Source organism: Crinia signifera, chromosome 19 (genome assembly GCF_055691185.1).
Source record: "Crinia signifera chromosome 19, ASM5569118v1, whole genome shotgun sequence".
Classification (NCBI taxonomy): domain Eukaryota; kingdom Metazoa; phylum Chordata; class Amphibia; order Anura; family Myobatrachidae; genus Crinia; species Crinia signifera.
In genome coordinates, this window is record NC_139226.1 from 27,080,000 (window position 1) to 27,092,943 (window position 12,944).

Sequence of the window (12,944 nt, forward strand, 5' to 3'; positions counted from 1 at the left end):
GAGAGAGGTAGAGAGTGCTGTTGTCACGGCAACCGAATACCCAGGACATTTCATTATTACAAAATAATTGTTTTTTTTTTTCCCCTTATCGATCGGTTCTGGCAGAGAGCGGAGTCCGGGCAGCCGTAAAGACACCGAGGAAATGGCAGCTAGAGGGAGGGGTGGGGGGGGAAAGCATCCTGAGTGATCATGGTCAGAGACACATACACAATATGTGTGTGCCAAAATATATCATATTTTATTTATATACATACATATATATATATATATATACACATATAGACACACGCGCGTGCACACACTCACACACACCGCACACACATTGTGTATATATTTGCCACCATTGTTAGAGAGAATCTCCATCCTTTCCATCTTTGTTCTGTTCCTGCCTCGTTAATAACATTGGTACAAAGTCCCAGCCAGTTCTATTATATCCTATAGGAATACCTATAAATCATCGCACATGTAGTGTATGTTGGCAGCGTGTACGGCGGTATAATGAGGGGTGCTGAGCATCTTGATGCACATAGTACATGCACTGTACGCAGCAGGGATGAGAATGGAATTACCCACCAACTGCAGGAGCGTGCACGGGGTGCACACGGTACACATATGCTATGGGTACACACCTATACACAGGCTTATGGAGAATCGCATACAGGGGTGCGAGAACAAGGGTTCTTATTAGATTGGTTTTCCGCCTTTCCAGTTTTTGGCACAGAATAAATACCAGGCGCCTTCCAGGCTCATCAGGAGATGCCGGCTTCCCTCTGTCGCTATGAAGGTGTAATAGTAAATTCCATGAACACTTTGCTGCTGATCAGGTTCATCGGAACACATCGCAGCGGAACATTCTAGGGGAGCCCCAATTTTTTTTTTTTTGCATTTTAAATACAACTCTTTAATAAATATGAACATACAAAGGCCAGGAAGATAACTACAACAGGGAGCATCTGCACCCTGCAGTAAGTGTTCATTGATAAATAGGGACAATCCCTTCTCAGGGACAAAAATTTCCAATGACAAATCGTTAAATCCTAGCACTGTCCTTGAAATTAGGGACAGCTGAACGCAGTGCATCGTGGTCCCTCTACTTCTATCACTGCCATTGGGGTTAGCTAATGATCCTAACCCTTGCTTATGGACCAAGCATAGTTACCCCTTTCAAGTTTTCACACTTAGTGTGTGGGGGGGTCACACCTTGCGCCGCCATGTCGCCCTGTAGCCTGCAGCCGATTGGCCAACATTATCTTCTGAACGGATTGTTGGCCAGGGTCAAAAATGATCCAACCATTTTCAATCAGGCCATTTATGGCTTGGGTACTCCAAATGCAGAATCCTGGAACACCATTAAGCTGGAACTTGGCACCTAAGTGAATCAGACAAGGGGTGTTCTGAGGAAGCCCATGTACCGTCTCTGCCTGGTCTCCATCCTGTCTAGCTGGGAGCATTTTAGTGTGTGATAGTAGATTCTGTGCTGGTCTTCAGGAAAATGGTGCAGTGACCACTGGTAACTTCCCTACTGTGTATGCGTAAAACACTGGCAATCATGCCATTTTCCCAGTGATTTTGCAACATCATATTGAAGACATGAGTGCAGCATATGTGGTTTGGGCTCTCCTAGACCCGCACACTATGCATCCAAGATGGATACGCCACCAAGACTGGTATATTATTATTATTATTATTATTATTATTATTATTATTATTATGGTATGTACAGTACACACAGATTGTCGACAAGCACAAAATGCCAACATGGTCAGAATGTCCATCGTCAACTTTAACCCTCTGAGTGCCAACATCTCTATGATGTTCAAAATAACTGCTAAAAATTCCAACGTCGCTCACATTTGTTATATACATTGAAATATAAAATGTTGTGTAAAAAAATACTATATTTCCAATATAAGGTCATGTTACTGGTCATTATGATGGATAACAAGGTTCGCTTGGCAATTTTCACACCTATTTTGACAAATTCACTCGGCACTCAAAGGTTAGGTTGGGTTCTAATACCCTGGAAATGTGTCGACATGCCGACTGAATGTGGCCATTCCGGTGTTGACATATTGTACCAATATTATTGTGCCCAGACTGACAAGCCCAGAAATTTCTCGGGATTGCTGCTGGTTAGAGCCGGCTCCAGCTGCTCGGCGGCGCCTCCCCTTTACCCCCTCCAGCTGTGTGACGGTCTGCGTCCGTGCGGCGACGTCTCAGTGCCGGGCAGCGGCTGACATAGTGTTCAGCGGCGCCGCCCGGACCCGGGACACAGCGTGGTGTTTTGTTCGTAGGTAGCGCTCCCTCTAAAAAACTCGCTCAGTGGGGAGCACTACCTTAAAAAAAAAACACCACTGAAGGGGTTAAGGTCGACACAATCATTACGTCAACAATGGCAAGGTTGACAGCCAAAAGGTCAACATGAATTATTTTTGTCCTGAATGTCCACATTATCACCATCAAAGTGTACCGCATGGCTCACACTCTATTTTATTCCCCCTTCACGCCCTAGTGGACGGTGGGGCATGAAATACCGCCTGTCGGCACAAAAAAGTCACAAACTCATGTCGACCTTGCCATTGGTCAACCCAATGCATTTCGACCTAATGACCGTATACCATGGTAATACAGGCATGCTTTATATATGAACTATCTATCTATCTATCCACACACACTCACAGAGGGCAGTTTATTAGTTACGCCTGCCCTACCCCATGAAACCGATGGCTCAGTGTGTCCCAGCATCATATTTGCAGACAATGCTCATTAAAGCGAGAATGACAGGGCCATGTGTGTGTGTGTGTTTGTGTGTGTGTGTGATCAGTTCAGTGCAAGAAGCAAAAAGGTTGAAGTGATTTTAAAACATAGCATAGGAACGGGTACCAGTCACTCCGACATGACTGTATCACTGCAGCATCATAGTTCTCTATCAACAACATACAGTCAATAAAGGTTATGTTCCTGGAAACCGATTATAGATAACAGGGTCAGGGTCTGAAGGAGGGCGACATGGTTTATGCAGAGTAACAGGACACTGTTGCCCAGCTAAGAGATTGGGAATCGTGATTCCTGCTGAATGATAGAAACTGGAGACAAGCTAGAACCAATGCATCCATCCTGCCAGGTGTCACAGGTGTTGGGCTGTGGTGAGCCGCAGGAAGCCCACTGATACATGTAGAGACACATTTTCAACGACTATGCTTGCAATGAGTTTTGCTTTGCGCCGGTATACCGATGGGTTGGTGGCAAGGCTTAAAGTGGTCCTGGAGAGGTGGTTGATCTCCTTTCCCTAACCCCCCCCCCCCCCCTCATTAGACAGAGCCTAGACCAGTGCCAGGGAATTCGTGCCCTACCTCCCATAAAGGGATAATGGTCCCACAAGGAAGGGTGTGTGGTGTGGTGTGGTGTGTGGTCACACATTTACAACACACAGTAGCACAATCATATACACATTACACCGCATGTAGTGCCCCTGATTCATATGATGCCACACAGTATTGCCCCTTATACACATAATGTCCACAGTTGTGCTGCTTATACACATCTGTCTCTGTCACTCCAGCAGCTCACTGTCCATGTCCCTCAGCATGCATAGAGCCTGCTCCTTTTAGTGGCCCTTCTTCACTTCAGTGGCAGTGATGGCCTGACATCACATACGCCATGCCAGAAGAAGAAGTCACTGGGACAGGCTTTTCTGTTGGAATTACTATTCAGGGCTGTGCTAGAGGTGGAACTCAGTTCCCCCAACCATTAGAGGTGGCGGAACCCCGTTACCCCTCACTTTAACCCCTGGTGTTGGTGGATATTTTCTGAAAGATAATGCTCTGCGTCACAAGGCTTAAGTCCTAGGTTGTCTCCAAGACGTTGGCCGTGAATTCCACCTAATGAAGTGTCATTTCCAGCCAACAGATCTTATCGCAATTCAAGTAGATCCAACAACAATTAATTTGCATTGACTGGGACATTGATGAGCGTCGCCAGATTGGGGCCACATGTTAAATTTAATCCTCAGTATATTTAGGATGTTGACATTTTATATTTAGTGCGTCAGGAGAAGATTCTGTTTAGTGTAGAAAAAAATGATATGAGTTAAGGTCAGATCCTTCTACCGCTCAGCTCTCAGAGGTCATTTAGGTCGGAGAAAGAGACTAGTTTGTCATTCATCTGAAAGGACGACTGATAGATTCCTTATTGTAGTCTCAATTGGGAAAGCCCCGGCTATTCTATATAAGACATTTACTTTAGATGTACACCAAGAGCTGAGACTAACGTGCAAAGGTCACAATGGTGACATTTGCAAAAAGTCAAATGGTGCAATCTTCCCAAATCCTGATCTAAATGTGAATATATACACAGATATACAGTGACATCTCTAAGGACCGGTTAGTATACACGGAGGGATCCAGGCGCTCAAGGTCCATTGCAGAGGGAATTACTGCTGTTTGGAATTCCTGCTAGGAAAAAACATATATATCGTTACAGAGCAGTGAGTTAGAAACAAAAAAATATATAAAGATCATGGCTACTGTAGTACCTTTTACGGTCAACGGGGGGCGATGCAAAAGCATTTGTCCAATGGTCATTTGTTAAGATGCTTGATTTTAAATTTGAATAAACACCATTCCAATAGTAGATTGATAGATGTTCCATGCCAAGAACCCTTGGAGATCCCACTGACAAGGACCAGTGCTCGCTGCCTGGTAGAACTGAAACCTCTTCCACCGTCATCGGATCCGATGGGGGCGAAGAGCAGCCATTGCAAATGACTGTTGAGACAGATTTCAACTGCAGTGAATGTCATCTGACAGGTTGCCAGGAAACAGCGCTGACGACACACAATGGCAATTTACTAGGAGAGGGAATAGGAGTTATAATTCATAAGAATTTTTAGGAGAAAAACCTGTTTAGTTTGGGGGTTTTGCATGTTTTTTCAATAATGGGCCTAATGTTGACATGCATGTTAAGCATGTCGCCATTGATTATGACGATGTTCATCGTACAATTACAATGTCGACAAAAATTGGGTCCTGGTGGTGCAGAATTGACTTATCTGAGCACCAGCTCCAGTGGCGCAGTGGTGTCCTCTGGTCTGGAAGTGTCAGCTCATTTGTGGGCAAGATGTACAAAGCTTTGAAAAGTGATAAAGTGGAGAGTGATAACGCATCAGCCAATCAGATCCTAACTGACATGGTACAAGCTGGGTTTAAAAATGCCAGTTAGGAGCTGACAGGCTGGTTGTTTATCACTCTCCAATTATCACGTTTTAAAGTTTAGTACAACTGGCCCTCGGAGCCCTGGTGGAGTCATCTGACCCAGTGGTTCTGGACAGGGACGTGCAGTCAGGGGAGGCAGTGCCTCCCCTGTCATAATGATGGAAATAATAAAAGAAAATATTTATATATCTTCTTTTATTATTTTCAAAATTTCTACCTCTCCCGCTGCCTCCCACCCTCTTGCACTGCTGCATGTGAGGGTGGGAGGCAGCGGGAGAGGTGCCTCCCGCTGTTAACGTTAAAACTCCAGGCAGCGGGGGGCGTGTAGGGGCGGGCACTGTGCAGCAATGGACTGTAAAAGCTCAGTGAAAATTAATGGGGAAGCGGCACTTATACTGGTGCTGCAATGACAGGGGCAATGACCTCACCGCACGTCACTGGTTCTGGCGGGGATTATTTTAACCCATATCCCAAACCCCGCAGCCTACCCTGAACCCTCACCCTTCTGCCTTACTTTAACTGTCCCCTCCGCTCCATGCTGCCTAGTCCTAAACTTTCTCTGCCACCGTACCCGGCACCAATCCTAGTGTCGGCATTCAAAAGAATGTTTGCAATCCACACGTTGACATTTCATGATTTCATATGTCAACATTCTGCAGCTGTTGTCAGTTCAACAATGTGGACATCATAACTGTTGACATAGAAACCAATCACATTTTACCTATTGTCTTCTAGAGGGTGCTAAATAAATAAGAAGTAGCTTCTGATTGGTTGCCCATAGCAACATCTCAACTTCAATAGAACTCCCATCTTATACCGCTTTCAGACCTCAAATGCAGGGTCGCACCGGGACTTTGAAACGGTTCAGTCCCGGCAATATTTCCGGTTCGCTGACGTCATGTGGGGTTGTGGTGGAGCGTCAGAGCGTCATCTGGGGTGGGGGAGGAGGCAGCGCTTATTGCTGGCACTGCTCCAAGCGCTGCCTCCTCTATAGTGTGAACGGGAAACGGGTCGCTCGACCCGTTTAACCCATTCACACTGCACAGCAACACGGCAACGAACCGTTAAGAACCCTTCTTTTTACCCGGTTCGTATTGCCGAGTTGCTACTGGCTAGCTGTAACCGGTAGCCCCTTTCACATCGCACCATTTACTTGCGTCGAAACCGCCATGAACCCGTTAATTAGGTGCTATGTGAAAGAGGTATTAGTAAATGAACCCCTATGAATGTTGTTATAGTCAATGATGACATGTTGAATACCGTATTGTTTTACAATGGGCACATACAATTAAGCAACAACATTCATTAATTCTGGCAGGGAGGCGGCAAACTTATCACTGGGCTGCAAAAAAGTAGCAGCCCAGCTATCGGGTCTGAATTACCCCATAAGACAGTTGCAGTTGCACTGATAAGTAAACTATAACATTTTCCTTATATATTGGATATGGGAAAAGATATAACTCATGGCGCAGTGAAGGGAGTTAGGGTGCAGGGAGTAGTCGCTGTGTAGAGGCATTAGTATGGGGGGGGCACTTTGGAGAAGTCAGATAATCGTAAGGAGGGGGAGGGGGGGTTATAGTCTTATTATTTTGCTATAGTAAATAAAAAATATTGCACACCCGCATTTCCCATAGGGCGTAATGAGATGCATATCGACCAGAAAGAAGACACGACTGAAATCAAATGACAAATTGCTGTAGGAATTCATTTATCTCATCTTGGTAGTTCAGTAGGGACTAAGACAAGCACAACAGGGAGACAATTAGGGACAAGTGGGTCAGATACAGGGATTCCGCGTATAGCCATAAAGTTGTTTTCTATTTTGAATGATATAGTAATGGATACATACAGTCATATTACAGAGCAGCAATCAATACCTAGCAGTATAAAGGCGATACTGTGAGCTGTCCGTGTGCTGAGGCCCAGGTGTCAGCCAGCTTTACAAATGATGGAAAAATAGGAATGTTGGCCCTTATTCTGAACTGATCGCAGTACAAATTTGTTCTCAAAATGGGCAAAACCATGTGCACTGCAGGTGGGGCAGATGTAACATGTGCAGAGAGAGTTAAATTTGGGTGGGGTGTGTTAAAACTCAAATCTAAATTGCAGTGTAAAAATAATGCAGCTAGTATTTACCCTGCACAGAAATGAAATAACTCACACAAATCTAATTCTCTCTGCACATGTTACATCTGCCCCACCTGCAGTGCACATGGTTTTGCCCATTTTGAGAACAAATTTGTACTGCGATCAGATCTGAATAAGGGCCATTGTCTGATACATGGATGGACGCACATGTGATTCAGTGCGCAGCAGCTGTGCGAACATATGCAAATGTCCCATTTTGGTGACGGAGATCTGTTGCTTGTGTATGAAGATATCAGGTGGGAATTCAATTGTGCCAATATTTACCAATGGGAAATATCTGCAATCACCTATTCAATGCTGCCGTTACCGACAGCATTGAAGGGTGTCAGATCCAAATGTTTTTAGGTCAGCTCTGTTTTGTCAGAAACAACTGACACATCCCTGAAACGGGCATGACAGGCCAGCATTTGGGTCACTACTCCCCTTTTACCTCCCACATAGGCCCCTAAGTTCCCCCCTCTTTTGAGAATAATTCCTGTTTGCAACCATTACAGCAAATGGCTGTCTGCCTACTATACTGTGGTCATTTTGGAATTGGGTGCCGGACGGGCTCCCGACAGTCGTTTACCCGACATCGGGATCCCAACTGTCAAAATGCCGACAGCCGGGTGCCCGACGGCCACCCGCTATTTTCCCTCGTCCATGACCCCCATAGAGGGAGAATAGAATAGGTGGCTCACGTAGCAAGTCACCGTGCCCGCAGCGAGCCCGCAAGGCGTTTTTTGCGCTCGCCATGCTGTCTGACTCCGGGCAGTCGGAATCCCGACTGTCGGAGTCCCATACCACACTCTTGGAATTTTCCTGTCTATACTGAAGATCTGTATGACTGTACTGTATGTGGAAGCCAATCCCGTCCACTGTTCTTACATCACCATAGTTAGTATTAGGAGTTAAACCAGCCAAGGCTTAGTACATCCCTTCGGTGGTATCCCCGGAAATCTTCTGGACACATCTGTGCTGCAGGACTGGGATGTCCCCGAAAATTTCCAGGCATACCACTGATTGGCAGATGTGCACAACTGGAGCCCTCGGGCGTTCATGCACCAGAACACCCCCCTGCCGCCACCCCCCCTACCCGAGTGGCCCTGAACTTCCACAAGCAGCTGAAGCCTTCTGCAGCAGCCCCAGGGGAGCAGGGGCTGCTGCAGAAGGCAGTGGCTGCAGCAGCTGCCCTTCAGTGGTGAGTATTTCTGAGGCAGGACAAACCTGCCCTGGTAGGTTTGTCCTGACCCAGGAAAACCCACCACTCAATGGAGTTAAAGGTCAGGCTGATTAGGCTGCAGGTGCATGTTGTTTACTTGGTTCTATAAAAGTGTCTACATATGCCCAAGCCTGTCACTGTGTTTTTGGAGCATCATAGTGCTGTATGACTTTACAGCTATTAGCCCAGGAGACATTAATACTTTATCGTATTGACTGCTGTTTATTTTCAATCACCTGTATCCTGTTGTCTTCAATAAATCTAGGTGGATATTCAGGTTTCATTGCATGGCTGCGAATTCGTAGCCTTGCGAGTCCACCAAACCCCGCCTTGCGAATGGTGGCCTGGCCACCACCCATTTGCAAGGGCGATTCCCTCGCAGGGCCTGCGAATGGTTTTTACACAGTAACATCCATTTGCAGCCTAGTGGGATTCCCCCACATCATTCGAAGGTACACGCATATTCACGCATATAAACTGAAGTCACTTACATATGCGTGGACACTCGGGAGGAAGTGGCCGGGTAGCTGACATATGGTGATGTCAGCCGGCCGCCCCCGCACACGCTTCATGGGGGCATTTGTATAAGAATGCCTAGCAAATGCAAATGGCCCGGGCCTCTGCGCCACGCCCCTCCACGCCACCTGCCTGCACACTTGGATGCGTCTGCCCAGCGAACACCCTGTTCGCCATAGCCGCACGCACCAGGCGTATGCACATGCGCAGAAATGACCCTGCGCTTGTGCATGCGGCCACCATCGGACCCTTGAGAATGTAGGAGTCCGAACGAACGGACATGAATAAGGCCCCTACCTTAAATCAACTTGTGGGCTAACCTTCATTACATCCACTACGCCCCTCCAACTCATAGACACCTGCCAATATGCCTGACTCGGAATCAGGTTCAGAGATGTCAATTCTCCAGAGTAGATGGGCAAGACTCTTTGATCCTTTCTCATGTCGACCTTTCCTATGTTGACCTTTTGAATGTCAACCTTTTGGGATTGACTATATAGACACTGTCTATATCACACCTTTACACCGGGGCCTAATTCAACTGGGGTTGTAGTTTAGCGAATCGTCGCAAAACTACAACCCGTGGCGGCGTGCTGCAAGGCGCTGCAAGGGGCCACACCACATGTCGGTTTCCACCCCACCATGTACCTGCAGAATTCTGCATGCAGATTGCTATTGTGCGAGCACTTTGCTATACAGTGAAGCAGAACGACGGAGACCGACCATGTTTCGGTCATCAGTGTGTGATGTCATGCAGCCACCGTGCCCCCAGGGACTCAGGATAGCGCACATGTAGCAGAGTTCCAGGGGCTCAGGATAGCGCACATTTAGCAGAGTGCCAGGGACTCAGGATAGCGCACATGTAGCAGAGTGCCAGGGACTCAGGATAGCACACATGTAGCAGAGTGCCAGGGACTCAGGATAGCGCACATGTAGCAGAGTTCCAGGGACTCAGGATAGCGCACATGTAGCAGAGTGCCAGGGACTCAGGGTAGCGCACATTTAGCAGAGTGCCAGGGACTCAGGATAGCGCACATGTAGCAGAGTGCCAGAGACTCAGGATAGCACACATGTAGCAGATTTCCAGGGACTCAGGATAGCACACATGTAGCAGAGTGCCAGGGACTCAGGATAGCGCACATGTAGCAGAGTGCCATGGACTCAGGATAGCGCACATGTAGCAGAGTTCCAGGGACTCAGGATTGCACACTTGTTGCAAAGTTCGGTACTTCTGTATTACCCGTGCGCCCAATTAGCATACATAAGCAGGCGTAGGCTAATCTACGCTGTCTGCGTAGTCCAACGGCTGCCTAGCGTAGTTAGCGTAGTGACTCTGCGGCAACCCGGCTCTGTCCCCGGAGTCCATGCCAAACCGAGTGAGTGTCTCTCACACAGCGCTGGTAACCGCCAGATCCCCTGCGCTGGCGGAGGGTGAAGAGAAGATCATGTGGGCACCGGCGGAGAGGCGCTCCAGCTGTCTGTGCCGCTAATGTATATTCAGTCACTGAGCAAAAACATGTAAATGCTGCAGCCACCTGGATGTGCATTAGGACTCTCGTCAGTTGCTATGCGGGTTCAAAGCAGCTTCCTACAAAGACACCACATCGTAGCCATTACAGCTGCGTACAGGATTGGATCGTGTCTTCTGCAGCTGCAGTACAGTACATATGTGAGGTGAGTGTGTGTCTGTATGTGAAAGTTTGTGTGATTGTGTGACACCCGCCCCGTGCAGTGTCATTCCTTCAGAAGCCGCAGCTGGGAGTACTACATCTCCCAGTAGCCTTTCAAGACTCCCAGCAGCCCTCTCCCCATTTGCGAGTTGGAAGGAAGACTCCCAGCAGCCCTCTCCCCATTTGCAAGATGGAAGGAATGTGATCCTGATTGTGACGCCAAATGTGATAACCACAGGTGTACGTTAGTTTGTGTTCTCTTACCCGTGTTGCCGCTAGGATGGTGCTGCTTCTTCTTCTTGGGGAAGAATTGAAGGCGGGAAACCAGGTATTGCTCAAAAGGGTTAACACTTTAATTTGCACCACACTACAAACAACATGTTGCTTTCAATAACATCACTTAACAACATGCCAGGTAAATAATGTACCACGTACGCTATCTAACTATGACCGCAGGGGTCGCTACGTCCTTTGCTCCAAACTACAGGTTTAAGCAAATAATCAATGCAGTTCACTTCTTGCTATTGGTAACTGTAATACTGTCAAAGATGTACTCTCAAATGAACATAACCTTGGGCATCATAATAACATAATAATAATAATAACAACAGATAATTATTATTATTGCATAGATTAAGATAAACAGAAAGTTATTATTATTGCACAATAATGAATGTTCCTATGTGCACTTCTAGTACCTGAGTGATATCACAGTAAATCTTTACCCTAATTTGTCCTTTCCTTTGTATATTTAAATGGAGTCTTGGGTATTTGTAATCCACTGGGTTTTGGCCATAATTAGTGAGATATTAAATGTCTTTCCTGCAGCAGTCTTTTGTTCAAGAGGAGCCAACTTTAAGAGGATAAACACAAACCAATGCAGTATGCAGGGCCGGTGCAAGGCACCGGAGCACCCCAGGCGAGTCGGGGTGGGGGCGCCCCGGTGCCCGGAGGGTGGGTGGTACCTGTGTTATAAAACTGGCAGCGTCGGCGTCCCTGCAGTGCTGGAGCGGGCAGGGGTGTCCGGGCCACGGGGGTACCTGCGGCGCTGTCACTGTGTATAAAGCTGCTGGCGGTGGCGGGGTCCCTGCAGTGAATAGAGAATAACTAGCGCTATGCGGCGGCGCGGGAAGCACTTCTAATTTTGAAAACACTTGCCGCACGCTGATTGGCTGAATCTCAGCCAATCAGCGTGCGGCAAGTGTTTCCAAACCCAGAATCGCTTCCCACGCCGCCGCATAGCGCTAGTTATTCTCTATTCACTGCAGGGACCCCGCCGCCACCGCCAGCAGCAGCTTTATACACAGTGACAGCGCCGCAGGTACCCCCGCGGCACGGACACCCCTGCCCGCTCCAGCACTGCAGGGACGCCGACACCACCAGCTATATGCACATGCTGGGGGTGAGGGGCGAACTGCCGTCCTCCAGGTGCAAATGCCTAGAGCTGCCTAGTGGTGGCGCCGGCCCTGGCAGTATGATATTGGTTAACTCAGCTGCCTCTTCTATAAGCTGTAACATCATGGGCCAATGATACTTTCATCCTCTGCCACTGAGCAATTCTGGAGTTATTCCATACAGTCTATTAACATGCAAGTCTTTCTTGGTGTGGCTGGTTAGATTTGGGAGAGGCTCGCTTAAAGATTAATTCTGTTTGCCCAGCTTCTTAAAGTGTCCATTTGAACAACTCACATGAGATCCCAGTACAACCTGCTGTGAACAGTACTTTTTTAAGCAAGAAGTCTCCCTGGGTTTGACTCACCACAGTCCTGAATTTTTGCAAGTTCAATCTCTGACCTGTCTCCTCTCTCTCTGCTCTCATGAGCCCAGCAACTTCCTGGCTTTTCTCTCTGTCCTCCTGCAACTTTATTTAACATGGACAAATGCCCAAAGTACAATAAAATGGGGCAGACCAATCCTCAGTCCTTGAGGGGGGTCTTGTTCTAGCTCCTCTGTCTTAACAGTGTCCAGTTCCAATTAATTAAACATTTTAATATATGTGTATATCACTGGAAGACTACCAGGAGCCTCGGAGACAATCGTAGTGCGTGGACAGGGGAGTATCTTTTTTTTCTTTTAATTCATGGGTTTTTCATTGTGGAAATTGAAAACCATATGAACATTTTTTTAAAACTGAATACTGTGGATAATCAGGCGCGTGTATACTCAAGGTAATACAAAATTTGGCACGAGGTACTC